The sequence below is a fragment of the Brachycentrus maculatus genome, unplaced genomic scaffold (genome assembly GCF_059751285.1).
Source record: "Brachycentrus maculatus isolate JH-2025_06_01 unplaced genomic scaffold, ASM5975128v1 h1tg000632l, whole genome shotgun sequence".
Lineage (NCBI taxonomy): Eukaryota > Metazoa > Arthropoda > Insecta > Trichoptera > Brachycentridae > Brachycentrus > Brachycentrus maculatus.
In genome coordinates this window covers 259,364-285,759 of record NW_028281368.1, presented here as the reverse complement: position 1 = coordinate 285,759, position 26,396 = coordinate 259,364, and the positions used below count along the sequence as shown (strand labels likewise).

General features: G+C 27.4%; 1 protein-coding gene across 1 annotated transcript in view; it reads right to left on the bottom strand.

Moving 5' to 3' along the window:
* sit (ELOVL fatty acid elongase stuck in traffic) overlaps nt 1-12,704 on the bottom strand; it is a 36,801-nt gene extending 24,097 nt beyond the window's left edge. Inside the window, exon 1 of the mRNA XM_088274060.1 lies at nt 12,629-12,704. The gene's annotated coding sequence lies outside the window, so the exon portion shown is untranslated. The remainder of the gene's footprint in view (nt 1-12,628) is intronic.
* Between the last annotated feature and the right edge of the window lie 13,692 nt (nt 12,705-26,396).

Here is a 26,396-nt window from a genome sequence, read left to right as displayed (position 1 = left end):
GTACTTACGTGTTCAAAGATGTAAACGTGCATGGATTTGTAATAAAGAGCAGGAGAAAAAAAAAGTTTTTTTTTTACTATCTAGATATCTTTATCTTTTATATCTTAATGAGGAAAATGTAGAAAGCGAAAAAACAACATATGATTAACAACGTCAAAATACTAATTCGATTTAATTAAGATTTTAAAATATGTTTGTTGTATTCGTATATATTACACACCTATGTCTAGATGTGTTTTGGCATTTAAATTTAAACATTAAATACTTTTAAAACATTTTATAATTTATTTTTTTAAATACACTCCTAGTTTCGAGAACAATCATTATTCCCATTGACATGTGAAAATACAAACTGATCATTTTGTATTCCCATTACATATATTTTCATTTCTTTAATATTCCGTTTCCACCCACAAAGTACCAACGTGATTAAACGCTCCTACGCTATCAAAACGCATCGATGAATTCTAACAGCACATATTTTAGAATAACGCGCCTGGGTCCATGTTGATGTACCATGAGTAGCTCATACTGTGCATTATATCATGCCTATGGTCAGTCGTCGAGAATAGTGTTTTTTTTGTTTATCATCTAAACACTGGCCAACTGCAATATTGGGATAAGGGGAACCCACGAGGAAGACTTTCAGAATGAAATTCAATTTTACAAAATTCCTACAGGCTCCATTTATCGCATTCTTTTGGCAACTATAGTTTTACGAGAATTATCAGAATTTACTTATGTAGACTAAAAAAATTCTTTGGGGAACAACTTTATACCGTGCTTAAGTTTCATTTTTTTTAATATATGTACATACGTTTAAATACATTTGTAAAAAAAAACAAAACATCATTTGGGGTAATATTCTCATAATTTCCAATATGTTCATTTTTATAACATGAAATATATTTTATTCAACTTAATTTTTTGAAAAATTTTATTTTATTTTATTTGTCTTTATAGATTACTTTGAATTTTTATAAGAAACAATTGTCACAATTAAAATTTTAATGCGTTATTAACAAATAAAATACAATTTAATAGACTCTAAAAATCGGGGTTTGATTTTAAAATATAATATATAAATCGACATTTAGTCTTGTATACTTGCAAATTATTTGGATTAATTAATCGAAATCGGAGAATAAGCTAACTTTCGATTGTTTCGCAATAAGGCTGTGGGTAATTAGACATCTATCTATCATGCAAACAGTAATAAAATGACACAATTAGTGAGATAGTTATACATGAAAATGAATGTAAAGCACGAAAAATCAATTTCACAGGGGAAAAAAACTTCCATTTCCTATAAAAATCGTGAAAAGTGTGTTATTTCGTCTTTGTATTCAATTTCAAATATTGTTAATATTTGTATCATAATAACACGGTGAATGCATTGTTCTGCATTATATAAGTTGAATTATTATGAAAGAAATGTAGAAATCGTAAGTTACCTTGACTTTCTAAGGAATGTAATTATAAAAAACATTGTAAGTATTTGGTTACAGAAGCGGAACTGTAACCAAAGCTGTCACTTTATGTAAATATTGTATACATATAATAGTAAATAATCGGATTGAATTGTTTTTGCATATGTTATAATATTTCTACATCGATTTTATTCGGCGAAATATTAGAACCTGGCAGCAATATTTATGATATGAGGTTAGCACGCGCGGCATTGACTTTTTACGCAACTTGAACTTGCATTTTTATGGAACAAATATATGTTAACAACAGGTCAGTTCAATTAAATATAACAATAAAATGGTATTATTTCGGATCCAGAAAATAACTTTCTTTGGGGGGTGGGGAAATGTAGCAGATAAGTGGTCAGTATTTTTATCAACCCGAACTCATTTGTAAATTTTATTTTGTTTTAAATTTAACTCTTTTTTTTTAATGAAAATGTGAAATATGGGATTTTATTAAAAATACATTTTTTTTAAAACGAAGTATGATAAAGTTCAAATTGAATTTTATCAAACTGTATATTCACGCTGGATTAAATGGAAAATATTATATTAATAAATAACAATAATTTATTAAGGACTATTTTCGTAAAAAAACTACCTCAATGGCGCTTCACTGTAATTGGAAGGGAGATAATGAAAATGATTGAGCAAAAAAATATGAATTGAGTTTTTTTTTCTAAAGATCATCTCACTCTCAATATTTCTAACTACTAGTGGAACAGCATTCCACGCCATCAGACCCGCAACAGCAAAGGCACGCTCACCATATATAGTGCGCTGATTGCGAGCTGGTTAGATCACTTTTCACATAGCAGTTGTTTTAGCCGATGTATCAACCACTCCGTCTGGGATACTCAGCTCTTTAAGTGGTATATATGTATTGATTTACACATGAGTAGACAGAATTTATACTCAACCCTTTCGGGAAAGCGTAACCAGTGCAGTTGGTGAAGTAAAAGGTTGATATGACAAAATCAAGAAATTCGAAAAAAATTGTATCACTGCAGCGTTTAACACTGATTGCAGTCATTTTATTGTTTAGTAGACCAGTGGATATACCGTTACAATAATCGACTCTAGAAACTACAAACGCATTTATTAATTGCCCGGTAGCATAAACTGGGAGATTCTTGAGAACCATTTTAAATTAATATTGCATTTTTATGTGGATTTTTTATTTGCACAGTGGAAGACCAGGTCAGTTTGTCATGTTTATTACGAAGACTCCATTAAAAACTGTCTTTCGTAGAAAATGAAAATAGTATAAAAGTCAACTGAAACAGTGATTTGTAAAAAAATGGAAAAATATTGTATAATGCTCGTATTGTCAATTTCCATTATGTTTTTCCATTGAAACTGAGTGTTTGTCTTTTTTAAGTGCTGCAAATTATATTTCATCTTCTATAAGATCACATCCGTGAATCAACAATAGAGGTATCACGCACGATTTAATTTTTGAAGAGAAATGTCTAAAATGTCATCATTGAAACTGTATCATTTGTTCCGTTTTCTATTGATTAAAAAAATCTTACGTTTTAATGCCTTAATAAAGGTTTTTTTAGCTCGAATGAGCTAAAAAATCTCATTCGTATGAATGTGTGAAAATTTAACACAAAAAATAAGAAGGATATGAAATTAAAATGCTGCACTTGTATGTGTTACAATATTACAGCAGGTTTTAAAATAAAGATATTTTATGTGATAAAATAATAAAGAAAATCCACAATTTTAAGAAAACAAAAAAAAAATTAATAAGGTATAGATAACAAAGAAAAAAAGTAATTATCATATTATTAATTACCTATTATATATATTTACGTACATGATTCTATTTAATATAAATTACGGGTCACAGTGAGTTTAACGATGTGGTTATAAGTTTAATGTAAAAACGATATGAAATATTCATTAAAAATAAAATAAAATCTCGTGTAGAATTAAAATAAAAACAAATAAAATTAAATTGATAATGTTTCCTCTTTATCCGCATTAATGGTGTATAGACCCCTAAATTGCCCTTAAATGTTGATTATTAAATATAAACATAAAGTAAAGGTGATTTAAATAAAAAATTATATACATTTATACAAAATCTAACACGATTCTTGTTAACAAAATCTTGTTAAAAAAATAAATTCAAAATGAATAGATTACATATGTAGTATAATGATTAACATAGTGAATACATACTAGTATATTTCATTACTGGACTGTTTAGCTAAGGGGTTGAAAGTCCCGGATTATTTTTAAGTGATAAATCATTTTAAAAATTTGTCAGTATCTTGCGTTGACTATTAATAAAATATTTGATTGTTAATGTATTTTCCTTTTGAAAATTTAACAAGGTGCTGATGTGTATGTGCGTTATATCCCTCAATACAAACTTGTTATTTTCAGACCTATTAGCGTCTTTATGAGATGGAAGAAATTATTCTAAAAATTACCATACACACAATTCTTATTATGGAGATTATTGTATCTATTTACATTTGAGTACATAATTAACAAGGTAAAATTCGTATATAAATTCATAAATAAAGTTTACGTTTTCTGGTGACACGTTTTAATTGACATTAGTAATCTTAACAGGTTTTTTCCTTTAAATAAAAATTAGTAATTAATGAGCATATATATTTCTAGCATATTTTATACCACTTAACATCATTACGTAAGATAGTTTTTTTATCAACTTGTTTTGATTTATTCGTTTAATACCTCAAGAAAAAAAAACTTAAAATTACAATGTATAATTTTCATGATCATTTTTACATTTTTTCTGTTTCGGTATGAAGAATAATATCCGAAAACTAGCATTGCTATGATGATTGATGACTCCGGCTCGTTTTTGACATTTTCCATGACATGGTTTTTTTTTCAGCAATTTCCTGTCGAATGTTAACATTTAGATCATCAAGAAACTTTAATATGAATCGATTTGTACCTTTTTTTAAAAACAGTATTGACAAAAAATAATAACGTCAAATTGGGCGATCTGGGTAGCCATATATTTACGCACAATTTTAAGATGAGATATCTATGAAATATTTCACATCAAGTTCGTCCATTCATTGTGTCAAAAAGTCATGGTATAGTTCTATAACTATCGGCATTGATTGTAATCGACCTACCCTCGTTGTCTTCGAAAAAGTACGATCGAATGATTGGTTTCGACCAAATTCGAATTAAAGCATGTATTAACAATAGAGGTGATCATTTGTCCAGCATTGTTTGTTCATACCTAATGGTTGATTACAGAGGAATGATAAGTAAGCAGTGAAGATAACTTTGACTGTAGAAAAAAAACAAGCAAACATTTTAATATTTTTATTGATTACATCAACTTTCTGGCAAGTCCAAAAGTAATGCTGAAATTATCAATACGAAGTTGTTAGCAAAAATTGTACAAAAAGCGGTTGAGTTTAAATAATTATAATGATAATTAATAAAACGTATCCATTGTATTTTTGAGGATTTTTAATAATAGACTCAGTTATTATACTTGTATTACATTTACCTACATAACATGATACAGGATGTAAAACATCCTTTTTGGACAACGTAAAAAGATACTTAGATTATCATCAAAATTATTAATGTTGAATGATGTAGATGAATAATAATAAAATAAAACCCTCAACACAAGCATCATCGTTCGTTTTAAATTATTGCGCAAAATGCAAATTTTCATTAAAAAATAATCGTATATTACAAATAATTTCAGATTTTTTATTTATTTATAAAAGGTGCCTTATTTATTTGCATTATGTGCTTATTTTGGTGAGTTTTAACCTCGAGTTTATTTCTATGAAAGGGATTTATTTTAAACCGCACCGTTACTAGTAAATTCTATGGATTTTTATTTATTACATGAAACAAACAGACTTTTTCATGAATACATTAAGGATTTTATTATATTAGAACTATAGAAATACATAACTAAAAATACAATCAAGAAAACGAATAAATATTCTGTTTTCCGCTGTGCGCCCAAAAGAAGCTAGTAATATTTTTTATTGATGTTATTACTGATGTTATTACAAGCTCCCACTAAAAAATGACAATTTAAATTTGTACAGGAAAGGTCACTTTATAAATAATTTACAGACATTATCACTTGCATTGACATATCAACGACTATTACTTAAAAAATATCAAATATCGATTTCTCTAAAACACATAATAACTTTAAAAAAATTCTTATTGTTCAAAGTTAAAAGAGAAGATGTAAACAACGGGGTGGTCGATATTAGTAAATTGGCTAAATATTGAATATGAGGGGAAGTTTCATGATATCTCATTCATAGAGTATTTTAAAATTATGATGAAAGTATTATGATGAAAGTAGATGATGTAATTTGGGAAATGTCGCCATGCTGGAGAAGAACTTGAAATAACAGCTTTAATTTAAGTGTGTAAAAATAAGATATTTATAAAAATATTTAGAACGTATTTAGAAAATACTCAAGGTTAGATAAAACAACTCTTTCAGATTGGAAATAATCAATATGCTAATTCGTTGCTCTTTCGATTTGGAATTTTTTATTTCCATCATTTAAATAAATTTGTTTCGACCGCTTTGTTACGATAGGATCGCATTCAAATATATCTTAAGCTCTATCATACAACTAGTTCTTCGACAAATAATTTTATTTACATTCATTTACGAGTATATGTACATCTTTTAAATTCTTGAAATATCGATCGTTAATTTTTTTATTTATTAATTAAATCATCATTAGTAATTGTGTATACTAGTTTTATTTTTTATACAACGGAATAAACGAGTAGATGTATTATTGAGGTTAAAGTGCAAAATGATTTAAAGGATATTTTCATAAAAATATTTTGTTTGTTTTTTCGAAAATCAGATTAAAAAAACATATTTAATCCGACTGATTTTGCATAATATGGTATAAAGAACGTTTTTCTTGGATTATCTATGAAATTTAGAGGTAAGTGCTTCATTATTTTTTTAAGAGTCAAATTTGTATGAATCGTCAAGATCAAAGATCATTAAATATATTCCAAAGTAAAATTTAAAGTGGCGATCGAAGGTCGAAGTAACGAAGATCATTAAAAAATACATATTATCCAAAAGATGGTATGTACATTATATGTACAACAAGACTTATTACAGAACATACGCAGAATATAAAGACCGTCCATGACCTTAACATTAATTATAAAAAGCTTTCATTCATTGAAAAAAAGCTTAATGGAGTATAATGGAAATAATAATAATATTTCATTATTTTGCCACTTAAATATAACGTTTTTAAATTATCGTTAAGCTATTTATTTAGGCTAATATAGTTAAAAGATTTAAAAAAAAAATGAATGTACTTCTTTTGGTATTATATCAGATGAAGACAATCGAGAGTCGACAAATCCTTACGAGATATAAAAAAAATCTAGTTAAGCTATTTATAAATAATGTTCTAAAGTTTAACGCACCTGACAGATTTGTATTTTTTAAGTTTTTTTTTCGTGCCTAAATTTGACAAAAAATAATCGTGATTATTTTATATACACAGTATATAAACAGTACTGTGATAAATATACCGAAACCTATTTTTTTTAAACCCTAATATTTCGACAAACAATTAAAATAAAAACCTCTGCACGAGTATTTACTACCATAGGAGTACCTACCTATGTATGTATGTATTTGTATAAAAAATAAGATCATTATGTAGTGACGTACTGCACGACTTTATGGGATGATGAAGGGAATAGTTACCTACATAATGAACACACATAATAATTAAGGTTCACTGACTGTGACTGTACTTTTACTTTTTAACTATTTTCTTCGAAAAAGAACGTACGTACCTATACTCCATCGTTTTTAGAACTCAACTAAGATAAAACTGTTTAGAATTGACATTTAACAAATTTAATTAGAAAATCATTAAGTGCATATAACATTTTGAGTGTGTCCAAATACTTAAAAAAATAAAAAAAAAAAAAAAAAAAAAAAATAAAAAAAAAAAATAAGTGCATATAATATAACGTGTGGGATTGTAAGCATTATCGATAAAATTAAGAAAGATGTGTTGAGGTGGTTTGGACATGTGGAACGTATGAGTGAGGAAAGAACGGTTAAACAAATTTATGAGACGAATGTAGTTGGAAAAAGAAGCAGAGGAAGACCGAGGAAAACCTGGCACAATCAGGTATGTCAAATACTTGAATGCGGCCAGGTCAGGAGTCATAATAATCGTCGAGTATGTATGAGGAGATGCATGAATGTGGAAGAGGCGAAGAATGTTTGCAAAGACAGAGTGGTGTGGCGTTCGATTCTCTCTGCCTACCCCTGCGGGGAAACGGCGTGATGGTCAGATAGTTAATTAGTTTTACATTATTTAATGAAAAAAATAAAACGACTTGTTTTAGCAAGCTCAGTCGGAGTATTGACAAAATATTACAAGAACTCAGGTCCTTGAGGTAGACATCCTGGAGCAGATGGTTTATCTCTGTTATTTAATGTATTCATATTATTTTAATGACTTTACATGTGAAATTTAAAAAATATATCAAACGTAACCTTTTAACGCCCGCCGTAATATAAAAAATGAAATTTATTACAATTATTTTAAAATTTGTAATGCTAAAAATTATTTAATTTTTACTAAATTGGCACGAGCACAGGTTAAATAAATACAATTCCAGTAAAAAACTGTTTTATTCCGATAATTAAAAATCATGTTAAAATTTTTGAATGACGTTTTGAGCAGATAAGGGATGAATATATCTTTGCAAATTCTCAATCAATTAAAATTTCGTTATACAAACACAAAAACTTTGAGGATAATAATGCAATACTACTTTAGCAGTACTTATACTCTTATTCATTAATTTTTATTAAAAATACTAATATCAATGTTTATTTATTTTGTTTTCAAGTTTTTATAATTAATAATTAATAAATATTTACTAGCATATTTAGCACTTATTTTTTAGCCATAATGAATTAATAAGTATATTCAACATTACTAATAAATATCTAATAAGATTGGGTGTCTACTTCGAAGAGCATTATCTAACATAAGTAATTTGTCGAAAGTCTGCCTTACAACGGGTATTGCCCCAGTTAGGCCGACAATTTATTATAACTTTCATTATTTTTGTAGGTATAGTGTAGGTTGATCACATCATGACCTTTTCTTATTTTAGTTTATCCGAGTAGTATTGATGTACCTATTATATAATTAAAATATTTATTCATATTTATTTATGTGTTATTAACAATTGTCATTTCAGTTTACTTATATTTGTTTATTATATTTTTAAGGACAATCTTTCTGCGCAAAAATAAATAAATAAAATAGCAATAAACCGGAAAGCTTTCTTTATCCTTGTATAATATATTATTCTTTTTCTAACTCTTATTCGTACTCAATGGTATATAGGGCACTGCATCGTATATAAAAGCAGTGTTATCTTGATCATGAATGGTGATCAGCCTTTGCAATTAGAAACACGAGCAAAGTGCATTTTCTCATTTTCTGCAATGGACCTCTACTTTTTTGTGAGAACAACAAGTATTCAAAAAAAAAGTAAGATATTATATATTCAATTCGTTGATTGTACTAAGTGAAACGCACAATTCGTTGATTGTACTAAGTGAAACGCACAATTCGTTGATTGTACTAAGTGAAACGCACAATTCGTTGATTGTACTAAGTGAAACGCACAATTCGTTGATTGTACTAAGTGAAACGCACAATTCGTTGATTGTACTAAGTGAAACGCACAATTCGTTGATTGTACTAAGTGAAATGCACAATTCGTTGATTGTACTAAGTGAAACGCACAATTCGTTGATTGTACTAAGTGAAACGCACAATTCGTTGATTGTACTAAGTGAAACGCACAATTCGTTGATTGTACTAAGTGAAACGCACAATTCGTTGATTGTACTAAGTGAAACGCACAATTCGATCCTACGTATTTACAACGATATACTATTGTGCAATTCTTTTGAGGAATTTAGCATCGCCTTTTGCATGATCGGGCTATGAATCAAAGAATAAAACACGATTTAGCTGATTTACCTAATAAGTAGGGTCACACCTACAGGTCTCATATTTATTATTGCATCAAAACTGGTTTCGATATGGCAGAAATCGGAACAGACAAACGTGATTTACTTATTTATTCTATAACGTTCTGTCGCCACTATTACATTTTGTGTTTATGTGTTGTTGTTTACACTGCGTCTTCGGTTGGTAAAACCACACTGATTTATGTACATATAATGACAATAATATTTTTTATAAGTGGTAAATTTATCTATGCATCTTTTAAGTAAGTGTGTTGGATATAATTTCAGCAAAACTTCAAATATTTGGCAATCAAACATTTCAATAAACTCCCTAAAGAAATAAAAAAAATAGATGATATAAAAATCCTTAAGAAAAAAATTAAAGCTCTATACATTTAAATCTTAAAAAAAAACTATTATATCTTTTATTATATAACATTAAACCACGAGTGTAAGTCCCTTTCCAAGCACAAGAGCACAGACTCTTTTATGGAGAAGCACAGCGAATCGAAAAATAAAAGTTCTCCATATGTATAAATGATTCAAATGTATTATGTTATAAATAAAAATGTAAATATATTAAATGAATAAAAAAAAAATTTTTTAGTCGAATTGACTTTTTTCATTAATTGATTCGGCAGTCACTTTGTGGTAAAATCTATCCATTTTTAATTAATGGTATTTACTAAGTAAAACATTAATTAAAAATTAATTGACTTTTGTCTATTTATTTTCAGCTAGTTTCATTTGGCTTTAAACCTATGGTTAATATTTCTCATCGGAAAATTAAAAGATATAGTAAATATAGAAAGTGACAAGAATAACGTAAAATTTCATTTATTTTATTTGACAGTCTGTAAAGACAGTCTGCCTCCGTAGTGTAATGTTCTGTAGGTCCGAGGTTCGATTCCCAGGGTGGTTCAATTAAATATAAGTGATTTTCTACTGTAATATTTATTCAATATTACCCTGGACTGGTACCTGAAGCGGAGGGCTGATCACCTTTCCTTCATATGTAAAAACGATCAAGATAACACTGCGTTATATGACGCAGTGCCCTATGCACCATTTGGGTGCGGATAAGGGTTTTATTATTATTAATATTATTTGATTAATTTTCATATTTCTCCCAAAAAAACTGTTTACTTTTCGAAATGACATTTTTGAATACCGCAGAATTCATAGTTTCCTCTGTTTTCAGATTCTAAGAATTTTTCAGGATCCTAATTTGTCTTTAATTTAAGGACATTTTCTAGACACCACTGTCAATATCGGTAACACGTTTCTGCGTACTGAAACGATTGTAACCCTTAGTTAAAGCAATACAAATTATGTTTGTTAAAGCAATACAAGTTTTTAGATTAGGGACAGAAAATCATGAGAATATACCTTTTTAATAATCAGCAGCTTAAAAATATATAAACTAATAATTCGATGTATTTGTGGTTATTTTTTGTGTAACGCTAGCTTTCTTTAAAACTTCAACTTTATAAAAACCAACGAATTAATACAATTTTATTTGCTGCGTAAAATCATATTTCACCTATTCATAATTTTCAAAAATGTGGGTTAATACTTATTAATGAGTCTCCATATTTTGATATCATTTCAACGATCTACCATATTTACGATTTTAGATAATTTCAAGTTTTTAAGTACATTTTTTAGTTATTTAGAGATTGTTTAAAAAAGATTGTGTCACTTTATTTTAGTTCAAGTTTTCCTTGGCTAATAGTAGTATTTAATAAGTAAAACGAAAAATGTATAGATATTGACGCAAAATAAATTTTTGTTTCAGCTTAAAATTACAAAACAACGATTAAAAACATTGCCTGTACAACATTGTCCATAAATTATAAAACTCCACTTAAAAGTATTGAAATACATAAAATAGTTTTTTTAATTTTATTTAATGCTTATTTATAATGAGTGAATTTATAAAGTTAAGCGTGGTTGTATTGTAAGATGACGAATCTTTTGAGATCAAACATCTTAGTTGCGTCCAATGAGAACGGCGAACGCTCACATTAAATAAAATAATAAGGGGATTCGTTCAATCAATTACAAAAAATTGTTGTTGAACCTACTTAATATTTTAGCAGAACTAGCTCAACAGATAATCAAGTCATCGCAGTCAAAGATGCTGCTATTTTTATATATCTTTTGGTATTTTTACGTTGTGCATTTGCTTAATTGATAAATATAAAGATAAACGCAACTTAATGAAAAATGGGAACCAACGCAGTTTTAAAGATGAGGCTAAGAAATAAGACCTTTAATCCGCTTATATATTATCAACGATCATCCATCGTCGGTCAAGGCTAGTAAAAAAATGCATACTCATTTGCTAGTTGGTATAAGGATCTAAAAATTTAAAAAAATCCGTGTTGATTCGTACATAAGTTGAAAGCATAATTAATCTAATATACTCCTTTAATATTTTTTTGTGATGATGCGTGCATAAAAAACGTTCTAAGGTTTAAGTATTATTATATGAATGAAATTTCAATTATATTATGAGATATAAGAATGTTTATTACATTTTCAAAATGGTTGAGATATTGAATACCTCTTTCCTTAATTTTATTTAGTTTAAAAACCTTGTTGTTCTTAAAATCTCTTAATTGTCTTTTAATTTAACTTTTAATCCCTAAATATTTAAAAGAATGATATTGACCCTGACATTGTGAAAATTTTACTTTTTGTTTATATTGTTTTGATACTCCTAAAGTCTTTTTTCAATATTATAATTCTTAGTAAAATAATTTCATTATTTACATTTTATACTCTTCATAATATTACGTATTTTACTGTCTTTAACATAAAAGTCTGCCTTTTGTTTTATTTTTTATTTATTAAATAATTACAAATTGTCTCATAAATTTGTGGAATTATTAGGAAACGTAAGACTTTTGGAGAGCAAACACATAGGCGCTGATAATCTCAATTTTATTTTATATAAATCGTTAAAAATTCTTTCATTTTTGGGAATCTCAATTAACGATGTTTATATTACCATACACAATTGACATGCACAAATGACAAATGATTTTGGTCAAAAGTATATTGTTCAATGGATAAAATACAAATAGTAAAAAAAACATACACTGATTTCCACAAAATTAGTCAAAAGTAACTCCGCGAGCAAGACTGGTATTAGACAAGACGCTCAGATTGTGACTGACCAGTCGGTGGAAACGCGCCGTTCTCTATCCCTCCAACTGGCTGACTTGACCCACCCTTCTACCGTGTTGCTTATACATTTTCTTTCATTTTTTAATAACACTTTCACGCCTGGAATCTTAAACACGTACACTTATTATATATATTAAACTGTTCGTCTTTTAATGTGCTGACGCTTAGCAAAACGTAATTTCATCACTAAATAATGGGAATAAATTCATTAAAAAACTTGAAATGAAATCTCATTTTGAACATTTCAACGTGCAGGAAAGCAAGAAAACTGTAATATTCTTTTTTAGTAAAATTTATAATTTCATTAATTTATTCGCAGTCACTTTTTTATAATATATATCCATTTTCAATTAGTATTTTACTTGGTAATTACTACTGTTAAAGAAATTCTATTGTAAAACGCGTTTCGATGCAGTCTGCAACATTTTCTAACACCGTATGGGAAGCTAAGTGTAAATTTTGAAATTGTGTCCTAGGGACGTTGAAGGATGAAAGGGATGTAAGAGCTGGTTCCTTCTTCTTATTTTATCACTGAGAACCTGGACAAAAGAGAAGAAGCGTCATTCATTAACAATGTAGTTAACATAGATTTTGATGTCGACTATTTCTGAATTGAAATCCATGCAATTTATTTTAATTTTCCATTGTTTTCTTAAAATTATATTAGAAAACAACGAAGGAAAACAAATCAGTTTCGAAACGATTGAAAAAATCGAATGTCGTACAAATTGGATACATCTGCCTGAAACCAAGATGAATGAATGGCTAAGACCGATAGCTCGGTGAGATTCAGTCTAGGATGATTGCGGAGAAGATGATGTATCAATAAAATTCTAAGAACCATTTTTACTGATCAGTATGTTCCCTGAAAAAATTATCGACCATAGATTTTTTGTTTCAATTACAAGGGTTTAAAGTGTTAACAGAATCTGGGTGAGATTGCCTACAAATTGGTGTTTGGTGTGTGTCGAAATGAGCTAACTCCGCTATTAACACGCGCTGGTTGACAAAGCGCAGTAAACACCTTTCGGAAGAAAAGCAAACAGATTTAACTGCTAATTTATTCATAAAATTTTAAATAAACATCGATGTTATTTTACGTGGGATTACGAAAAAACTGTTTTTTTCATTACTGACCCTCAAATTTTCGAATATCAGACTGACTGACAAAAATGGAAAGCAATTGATTTAGTTTACATCACTACATTTAGGATTTTCTAATGATATTTCATCAGAGAAAAATAAGTTACTGACATGAGAATGTGGAAGTCTGTCCATTCATAGGGCTTAAAACCTGTCATTGGCTGGTTTAATTTATCACATTACAAATTATGTACAAGATTCCCTATTTTACCCACGGTTATATAACTACAGAATTTAGATTTTCGGAACATATAAGTTCCAACTCATATAGAGCGTTTCTCATACAAGTTTAATGTTCCCATCGGTTGATTATTTTATATAAAGTAATAAGTGCTAAAATATTTATATTCAGAATTAAATATTAATAATAATGTTGTTAAACAAATAACAGAAAAAAATGTTTTAGGTAATTTATTTATCTCACAATTCACTATATATTTGCTTAGCTATTGTTTAATAAACGAGTATTTTTATTGAATTTCTGTGTAAAATAATTATCTAGAATAATTTTATCCACTATGGCTTAAAAAAACTTAACTTTATGGGTGTTCAATTACACTGTTTATATTATAATAATAAACTTATAAAATTGTCTCGTATTTTTTTTTAAATTTTAAATTTGTTATGATTATAAAAATTCTTTTAAACTAAGTCAGTTATTTAAGCGTAATGTTTTTTTTTCAATATCAACATAATTAATTCATGTTTTTCCAGTCAGCTTTTTTATAATTAATTAGCCACTGTAAAATTCAGTATTAATTTAATAAATGTAAGGCTGATGGGTAGTTCTGACTTCAGTCATACAGTGCTCGTCCAAAATAAGAACAATTACGATTTTTTTATACATCTTATATATTTACGCAATGCTTTAGACTACAGATTTTCGTTTAAAACTAAAATTGTATAAATATATAATTTGTTTTCATTATGCGCATAAATTTATTGTCATTAATTTAAATAGGTCGAGAAGTATTAAATTATTTCATATAAGAGAGATTAAAATAGAAAAACAACGAAAAAGCGTTAAAATATTTGTCTTTAAATTAAAAGAGAAAAGGAATATGTGCTTAATAAAAGCTTTCCTCATTCCAACATAGATGGCTGTTGTGAACTCACACGTACTGTGTCACGAGATTGATATCTAAAAGTTCTAAACATTTTAGTAGTGTAATTGTCAATCATGGGTACAATAAGTGAATGTTATACGTGTGATCACTTAGCCAAGCATATGACGGTCGTAAGCCCAGTAAACGCCCAGACTTCTATATTCTTCTTCACATATGTTGTGATGTCAAAAAATTAAAAAATTAATCATGTTTATTTTGTTAACATTGTCATATCGGAAACACTCGAACCATTTATGTATAAATTGTATAATTATCGGACGTTTTTAAAAGTGATTTGTATAACATAATGCTATGTCACACGAGACAAAACGAATAGTCGAAGACAATGTAAATATTTTTTAGTCATTAACCAGACCTAAATATGGGATTTCACTCATTGCGAAATCATCGATGAATGATGTCAATTAACATAATGAATGATGTGATGTAAAATGATGTACTTTCAAGGTTTAGAACTTAAAGATATTTTGAAATTATCGGGCAGAGTGGACATTTTTGCAATGAGAGTTTCATGAAATTGACGCTTCATTATTACGCAATGCATACTTGTACTTGAATCAACACATTCATAATTCATGCTCAACTGCTTTAGCTCCCGAACTATTGACGTATTATCTACGTGATGATCAAGTTTTAAGTATTAATAAAGTTTACCGATTTATTTACGTTTCATCACGCGGAGAATGCACGGTACGCTCAGCATATTACATTTTATAACCCCAATTTATCACGTAGGTACTTAAGAAAGAAAATGCAAAAAAACACGAAACTAGAAATGCATCCATAGAAACGGAAGGGATTGATACTGGGAGTTTATTACCAACATTGCCACCACTTTTGCTATAAGTACATAGTTTTACCACCACATGTTCATACACTGTCGTAATAGATTAAGCAAAAATGGATTCCAGGAATTAATTAAAGTATAATATCAGGAAAAACCTTACATTTGCTGAGGATGTAATAAGGAAAATGGAAAAACATAATTGGTATGCAAAATAATCATGTTGTAGTAATAAAATGATTTTGAGAATTCCAAACACTTAAAACTTCTAACTATATTTTTAAACGCGCGCACACAAACACGAGCGCGCGCGCTTTACATTTCATAATATTTTTTAACTTCTTAACATAGATGAAGAAGAACATGAAAGTCTTCGTATTTACAGAGCTTGCGACTATCAAAGGCTGGTTTAAGTGATCAATTTTCACACGTGTAACATTCACCAATTCTAATCATGATTGACAACCATACTACTCCAATTCTTGGAAGTTCTATATATACTTGTAAGATCCAATTTCGAAACATTTTACATGAATCACTAGAATTTTCATTAGAAGCTTTTTTATTACATTCTCTTTAGATTTTGTTGTGGTTAGAGCGTTTGGCTACGTACTTTCGTGAGATTTGTGATAAAATTAACGCTGCTTCTCTTTAATGCAGCTTCTTCGATGTACTGACCAATGGGTGAGGATAGTGTCAAAAAATTATAAAAACATCACTTCTTTTTTATTCTTAAATATGTAACGTGATTATAATAGACCCTTTCTTAAATTAATTTTTCTTCGTGCATACACACTGTTATATAAACATACATATGTATTTATTTATATATATATATATATACATATACATATTTATTTATATATATATATGTATATATATATATATATATATATATATATATATATATATATATATATATATATATATATATATATATATACAATACATATGGTTGGAAATAATTACATATATTTATTGTCAAATCAACCCATTATTCGTTATTTAAAACTTTTGTTTACTTTACATATATTATGTATGTTTTTAGTACATAATTTGAATGAAGAATCTATTAATAAGTTGGTTAAAATTAAAGATTAAAAACTGCAACAAGCATTTTACGTTAATGGACCAAGGTTAGGTTGTATTTGCCAAATCTCATTCTCGGTCTGTCTGGCTCTGTCATGGTTGCCACAGGACATCAAATTATATAGAAAAATAACAAATTGGATAGAAGCGCTGTCAACAAACGAAATCTATCGTTGATTGGAGAGTTACCAGAAGAAATAATATATTTGTAAATTGTATTGTCCAAAATTGCTTTAAACTGTTAACTATTTTTAAATTTTTTGTTGTACTTTTCTCCGCCTCCGTAATGTAATGGTCAGCACGCTCGGCTACCGTTCTGGAGGTCCCGGGTTCGAAACCCAAGGGGGGTAAAATAAATATAAGTGATTTTTTCACTGTAATATTTATTCAATATTACCCTGGACTGGTACCTGAAGCGGAAGGCTGATCACCTTTCCTTCATGTGTGAACGATCAAGATATCACTGCGTTTATATGATGCAGTGCCCTATGCACCATTGGGTGCGGATAAGGTTTTTTTTTTAGGATGTAAGTATTTCGGCTCACTACAGAATATGTCTAAAGAGCCAAAATGCTATTAAAATATATGTACATTTATATTCAAGAAATGAAGAAATAAATAAATATACAGAACGTAGTTAAAGAAAGAGTAAAATTACAATATTTAAAGAAAAAGTGAAATTACAACATTCATTGCCAACCGTTTTATTCTTATTCGTTTTATTTATTGCCTCGAATTTGAAAAACCGTTGGAGAGATGGCAAATAATTTTTTTAACAAGAAATAGCTACCACTCGTATTAATATTAATATGTACGAGAGTACATCAATATTTTTTGCAATTTCGATTGAATTTAAATGCACAAAATTCAATAGTTCGCAACACAAAGAGCATGAAAACAATTTCATCAATTGATTCGGCAGTCACTTTGTGGTAAAATCGATCCATTTTTAAATAATGTATTACATAGTAAATACCACTTTTTCTTAAAGTCTACTGTGACACGTGTTTCGATGCATTCCGCATAATCATCCTCATAAATGATGCGGAATGCATCGAAACACGTGTCACAGTAGATTTTAAGAAAAAGAGGTATTTACTAAGTAAGACATTAATTGAAAAAGTATGAAAACACTTAAACATTTTATCGTGTGGGTATATTTATATGAGAAACGACATTTATGTAATGATAATATGAATTCTTATTTTACATAACATTCGATTAGGGAAGCGTATGTTTTCGTAGACAAAATGGTCCAGACAAGATAGAGCGATGACATTAAAAAGTAGCGGGCTTGCACTGGAAGAGAGTCGCTTCCAAGAGGGAGGCCTTTGCTCAATATTAGCCACAAGAAGGCTGAAGTATGTTTTCGCATTCCAACTCATAATTTGGCGAACTATTATGCAACCGTACTGGAAAAATTGTTCGTCCCGGTTTTGGCATATTAAAATCTCCTGGCAACCCTGATTCCGAACTTATAATATACAAAACATATGTGTTTAAATACATAAAACTTACTTCTTGTCCTTGAATACACCATTCAATTTATTTTTAAGCATTTGACATCTTTTCTTGGCATTCGATTATAAAACTCGACTTCAAGATTTCAATAAATATTTTTATGATACTCAAAAATATGTTACTTTATTTAATAGCAGTCGTGACCCAAAATATTGTTACATTGTATGTTAGTGTAACAATTAATACATTTATATAGGTACATATATACACACACACACATATATATATATATATATATATATATATATATATATATATATATATATATATATATATATATATATATATATATATATATATATATATATATAAATATATATATATATAAATATAAATATATATATATATATATTTATATATATATATATATATATATATATATATATATATATATATATATATATATATAATATATATATATATATATATATATATATATATATATATATATATATATATATATATATAAATATCCTTTTCTTCTTCTTATTCTTTACAGATCCATAAAAATTAGTGCGTCCAAATCTTCGTTCACAAATTTGGGTTTTTGCACTAAGGACATCTTGTATTGACAACAAAGATGAAGAAAAATATATTGAGAAGAAAACGAAAAAGAATCTGGGTTACGAAAATTGTATTTTAATATTTAATTTTCTAATTTGCAGTGGTTTACAGTAATGTGCAAATTTACAATACGTAAACTCGTTGTAAAATTGAATTAAAAAGCTTTGCATGATATGTAAATATCTTTTAATGTGTATGTGTACCTTTTATTTTATAGGAATCTTCTTTATATTTCAAGTAAAGTATTCAATTTCCGTTAAATTATACTGCATCACGAAACTATCGTTAACTTTGTAAATAAACAATTTTGTTATAATTATTATCAAATCGCGTTAAGCGAAGTAAAATGCCATTTATTAAAATTCTGATTTTCTCAAAGATAAAATCTAAAAAGAGCATGCAAATACTGGCATCGGGGCAATATATTTTTATGAAATATTGCACGGCATGTGGTTGAATGAACTCAGTGTTGGGAGTTCACAAACCTTGAAAAAAGAGCTTGTTAAAAACTACACAAATTGCCGAAGGAGTGGTATTTATACATTACAAACAGAAAGATCAGGAGAAATAAAACAAAAACAGTTAATGAAGAACGATCTCGCATTATATGTAGAAGGATGATTACTGAATTCTTCTCTTCTTGGTCCATGATCTCTCCCTAGGTAGAGTAAGTTGCCCTTACAAGTCGCCTCCTAACCACCGCGTTACTCAACATTTCCATGGCTTTTTGTTACTTCTTTTCACTTCTTCATTTCTAATGAAATTACCGAGTATAAAGCCTCAGGTAACTATTTTCGCATTATTCAATTACAATGAGAGAGAGAAAACCTTTATCCGCACCCCTATGGTGCATAGTGCACTGCGTCATATAAACGCAGTGTTATCTTGATCGTTTACACGTGAAAGAAAGGTGACCAGCCCTCCGATTCAGGAACCAGACCAGGGTAATATAAAATAAATATTTCAGTGAAAAAAATCACTTATATTTATTTGACCCCCGGAACCTCCAGAACGGTAGCCGAACGTGTTAACCATTACACTACGGAGGCGGACAATTAGAATGATATCAGTATTTATGTTTACAATTATGTGTATTTATTTAAGACTGATGTGGCTGCTAAAATAATGTATTATATCGTTAGCCGCTCTCTACAGTATCACAGCGCAGATTGATCCTGCTCAGATTAATACTTTTATTTTGATTTACTCCTGAAGCCTCAGATTGAGATGCTCAACACTCCACTCTCAGTTCTGTTATCAGAGTCGGAGCTACTTTCAGGAACAGGAGCGGTTGTGTGATTCTGGGGTAGCTCCTGGGAGACTACTCTCCAGATGGGAGATGTAGTCGTAGAAGCAATGGTGAGAAAGGTTTCCATTTTCTTGTTACTGGATAGAGATTTGTGCTTTATATGTCGAGGTAAGAATATTTCTTCTAGAAGAAACTTATCTATTGGTTGAGGTGGTTTAAGGAGAGTCCGTGTTAATTTGACAGGTTTCATTGGGGGTTATGTCCATTAGCTTGTATTGAGCGGAGCCCCCCAAACTGGAGCTGCCTGTTTATTTAAGATGCCCAAAACTTATTTAAAAGTAGTTATCTTCAAAACACATATTAGGTATAATATGTGTTTTTAAGATATCTACTTATATCATTTTATGAGAAGTCTGGATATGTACAGGTCTAATAAATTGGCTGGCTGAAGCAGTCACTGTGCAATATTCACCAATCTGCCCATTATTATACACCCCTATTTCCTCAATTCTAGTTGTACACATAATAATACATACGGTACCATAAGAACCGCTTTCATGTGATTATGTAGATATATATATATATATATATATATATATATATATATATATATATATATATATATATATATATATATGTATATATATATATATATATATATATATATATATATATATATATATATATATATATATATATATATATATAAATATATATATATATATATATATATATATATATATATATATATATATATATATATATATATATATATATATATATATATATATATATATATATATATATATATATATATAACATGAAAATAAGTTAATTTAAAATGTAATCTAATGTTGTTTCTAATGATTAGTACGACTTTGTACACATAATAATACATACGGTACCATAAGAACCGCTTTCATGTGATTATGTAGATATATATATATATATATATATATATATATATATATATATATATATATATATATATATATATGTATATATATATATATATATATATATATATTATATATATATATATATATATATATATATAAATATAAATATATATATATATATATATATATATATATATATATATATATATATATATATATATATATATATATATATATATATATATATATATATATATATATATATATATATATATATATATATATATATATATATATATATATATATATATATATATAACATGAAAATAAGTTAATTTAAAATGTAATCTAATGTTGTTTCTAATGATTAGTACGACTTTTGATCCTGTATATAATAGAGTAAAAAAAACCGGGCATAAACTATCATATTCAGTTTAAAATTACAAAATTTTATCTTCATTAAAAATATTCTAGAAATTATCCAATGTTAAATATCAATATTTTAAATAGCAGCTATAGCTTTCCCATTGAACATGTTATATCTATGTACATGTATTATTGCATTATGCATCCATACATTTTTAATTATTATTAAAACAATGAATTATTCAATTTAAAAGGTAACGTTGTCATTACATTCAATATACGTTAACGTTTCATATTAATTTTTGTGAATAGCTAGCGACACCTGCCGTTAAATTTAGAAACAATTTTTTAAGGCTCGTCGTAAAGAAAAAGCTTTTATAATATGAAACGTAAATGAGAACGTTCAAATAGTACTGGTTTTAAATTGGATTCCATTTACAAATAAAATTTTGGTTCGAAGTTAATTACGAATTAAATAAACGAATACCGTAAACAAACTATGAATTAAAATTCAATAAAATCCTAATTATTTTTAATATTTCTCCATAAATTATTATTATTTATACTTCATTTTTCTGTGTCTGTTAAACTAGGCGTGTATTGAGTGATTAGCAAGCTTATAATTTATTACAATAGATCGTGGTATATATGTATCAATATAAAAATTAAAAAAAATATATAATATTAAACTTAAACGGTTTACTTTAATCCATGTTTATTTTTTATATGATTTTATGTTTTTTTTTTAAATTATTTATTTAAAAATAAAACATTCATTAACAAATTTTCATTTTAATGAAAAATATACATAGTAGATATAGAAAGTGCACTGAAATCAGTTTCAGCAATTAAAAAAATTGCCGAAAGTTAAACTGGCACTACACAACGGAGTCCTGGTTCCAACCCTAATGCAAAAAGAGAAGCATGGAGTTGGAAAAAGAAGCGGCGTGATGGTTAGTTGGTTTGTTTTAGTAATTATTGTATATAAATGTACATTTATAAACCAGGAAAATGGACACATAATTTTTACTCTGAATTTATTAAATTGGTAATTATATTTATATATATATATATATATATATATATATATATATATATATATATATATATATATATATATATATAAATATATATATATTTATATATTTATATATATTTATTTATATATATATATATATATATATATATATATATATATATATATATATATATATATATATATATATATATATATATATATATATATTTATATATATTTATTTATATATATATTATATATATATATATATATATATATATATATATATATATATATATATATATATATATATATATATATATATATATTTATAAATTTATTTATATATATATATATATATATATATATATATATATATATATATATATATATATATATATATATATATATAAAGATATATATATATATTTATATTTATATATATATATATATATATATATATATATATATATATATATATATATATATATATATAAATATATATATATATATATATATATATATATATATATATATATATATATATACATATATATATATATATATATATATATATATATATATATATATATTAATATATATATATATATATATATATATATATATATATATATATATATATATATATATATATATATATATATATATATATATATTAATTTAATTATATGTATAATATTCTTCTTAAGATCAAATACGCTATTTCCTACGTGTGTTTTACATATTTCAATACAAATTAAATGTTAATTAATTAACAAGTTATCAGTAAACTTGAACAACTGTAGATGCGTAGGTATTTTTATTATATTGTTAACCTTAGTATTGTGTATCACAATAATATGAATGTTTAATTTAATGATGGGAGATTGCGTACACTGTGTAGAAATGTACACAAACAGACGTCATCGACCCGTCACGGCGTGTCATCCCTAACATTTATGTTAATTTACAACACCATTTTGGTCCAGCAACATCATTAAGATCTAAATACCTGCTGTAAGAAAACAATCAACCAACTTTTTTTTATAACTAGATGACAGGTGTAGAATTCTAGAATCATTGAAAATAAGATTCTCAAATGAAGGTTAATCGGTATACAATACATTTATCTATATTTAGGGAAATTCCGTATTCTTACTGAATCCATTAATTATTTTTACCACTTCTTTGACTTACATGTAACAGTTTAGACGTTTCAAAATCCGCCACATCCATGTAAAATATATTTTTGGAGTTAATTCATATATTTTTCATTATATACATAATTTCAATTTATAATAATGTGCCCTCACTGAATTTTCCCGTTCCGAGGGCACATTTTACAATATAAACTTATTTATAAAATCGTATGAAAAGAAAATTGTTTATGGCATTCAATCAAATACGACATGGTAGAATGATGCAACCTATTTTAGATCTACCCACCTCTAATCCATTTATAAAATAGATCTTTATTTAGTTTTAAACTTTCAGTGTTTATTTGGAATTGAATAAAATGAGACATGTGTTTCATGAGAAAAGTACTTAATCCGAAAAACTTGATCGAACCGTCTATATGTAAATTACAAAGATCATTTATGTATGGTAAAAATGAGATTAGGTCCAGAATATTGCCCTTAGACACACTATATGTAATATTGTAATATTGACTTGTCTGATTTTGAATTTTAACCACTTATTGACTTACGTGGACATTTTTTTTACTAATTTCAGTTCTTTATTTTCAATACTGATTTATTTTATTAAATTTTCTGAAAAGTTTACCGTGAGTTAAACTTTTAACGCTTTAGAAAGATCTTGATAGATACCAATACATTTATTACCCATATCAAGATTCTTGTCAATGAACTTAAACATTTTTGCTATGGCATCCGTTGTTTATCCTTTTTCTCAAAAACTGAAATGATTTGCAGACAGTTTATAATTTATTTTATTTTATTGGGATTTTATTAGTCATTTATTGATTTTAAAAAATTACATTACTATAGTTGTTTATGTACATTTTCAGACTTATGAACTGGTATAACTGACACAGTTTTTAAAGCTTTTGGAATGGTGCATTCTTTATGTAGTATATATTTTTATCAAAAAAGATAGTGGGTGCAGTATTTATTCATAAATAATTTTGAATGTTTTCATGATCAATCCATCATCAGTGCCAGAGAAACTCAAAGTAATCATTGAATTAATAATAGTTTTTGGTTCATCAGCTGTCTTGGGAGTGATAATAAATGATATATGTCGGTAATGGGGTGAGGGTTTTTCAATATTAAGTTGTCAAGACATTGTTAACGAACAAGTAATTTTTGGGAGTTATCCTCCATATTCACATTTTTATTTAACACGCAAATTGATAAAAAATAGCATAATTGTCAAGTAAATCATTGTTTTATTTTTTAACATCTCATCAAAGATGAAGAAGAATATGGAAGTCTGGGCATTAACGGGGCTGACGACCGTCATAGGCTGGTTTAAGTTATCACTTTACACACGTGTAACATTCACCAATTCTACCCATTATTGACAACCACACTACTCAAATTCTTGGAAGTTCTATATATGTATATGAAACAATTTTGAAACATTATTCTCGAATCACTAAAACTTCACTAGAGACATCTATTGGTGAGATGAAAAGAAGTTTTTAATTGAGCAGAAACTCTTTTATTAGTATGTGAGGTCCGAATCCTAGATTATAATCACACACATGAGAAACGCCCGAAAATATCATTTTCATTTTTATTGTTTAAGCTTACAATTTGACCAGATGATTTATTTACAACATTTTGAATAAATTATTGTAAATCGTTTGACAGCGGAGAGATAAGAGTGTCATGCTAGTGCACGTTTCATAAGATCACCAATATCTTCTCTCAGTTGCCAGCTCCTTTACGTCCTCCCGATTCAGTCCCGCGGTATCCCGATGAATTGTCAGCTGTGGACGTCCTTGTAAGCAGTGAATACTTTGTAAAAAATGAACCTTCGATGACGGCTTTTGAGAAGCATGCGAAATATGTGACCCTACCAACTGAATCTCATTGTATCGTTGATAGTTGTGACCATGAGTCTAATATACCCGCTTATAATCCTTAATTGACAAAGTGCTGGTATCCATTAAATGTCCCAGGTAGCTGAATTTTAAATCACTGCTTTAAATGTCACAATAAATTAATGTGAAATCACATTTTTTGTAGTTTTTCAGCTTTTTAATAAAAATAAACAAACAACTATCGCGAATGGGGTAATATTTGTTAGTATATGAGCATAAATGTGCTCATCGGATCACCATCAAAATTGTCGTATCAATTCACTAACTTAAGATCATGAATTACTTCACACTCATATAAATAATGAAATGTCTATGAATTTCTCTTTGAAACATTGAGACACGATGTTTTTAATTTTATAATAATCTAGATCTTAATATTCCACCACTGCTCTGACGAGTTGTGAGTTGTGATCGTGGATGATTACATTTTGTGACGTTAGCTAAGATTTCCCATCGTTGACACACGACTGACATGACGTAACCAGTATCCATATAAGTAGGTACATATTATTATCTCAGTGGACAAGGATATTTCGGTACTTCAAATATTGATTCTAGCGAGACAATGTAATAATGTGACAAGTTGGTTACACAGAATTGGAGAATTTTCCCAACGCCGAAAATACAAACATATTTAAATAAATACATGTATCTGTGAAAAAATAAATACCCGAGTAAACTTATTTCACCGCGTTTCGGATGTTTTTTCTTCTTCATAAATTGTATGATAATTATTTGACAACGAGATATATTAGTTAGTTGAATTTTCAATGACTATTTAATACATTTTTAAAAAGTAATATTTAAAAGACTTAATTCAGTTTATAATTAAGAGAGTAAGATTTTCTA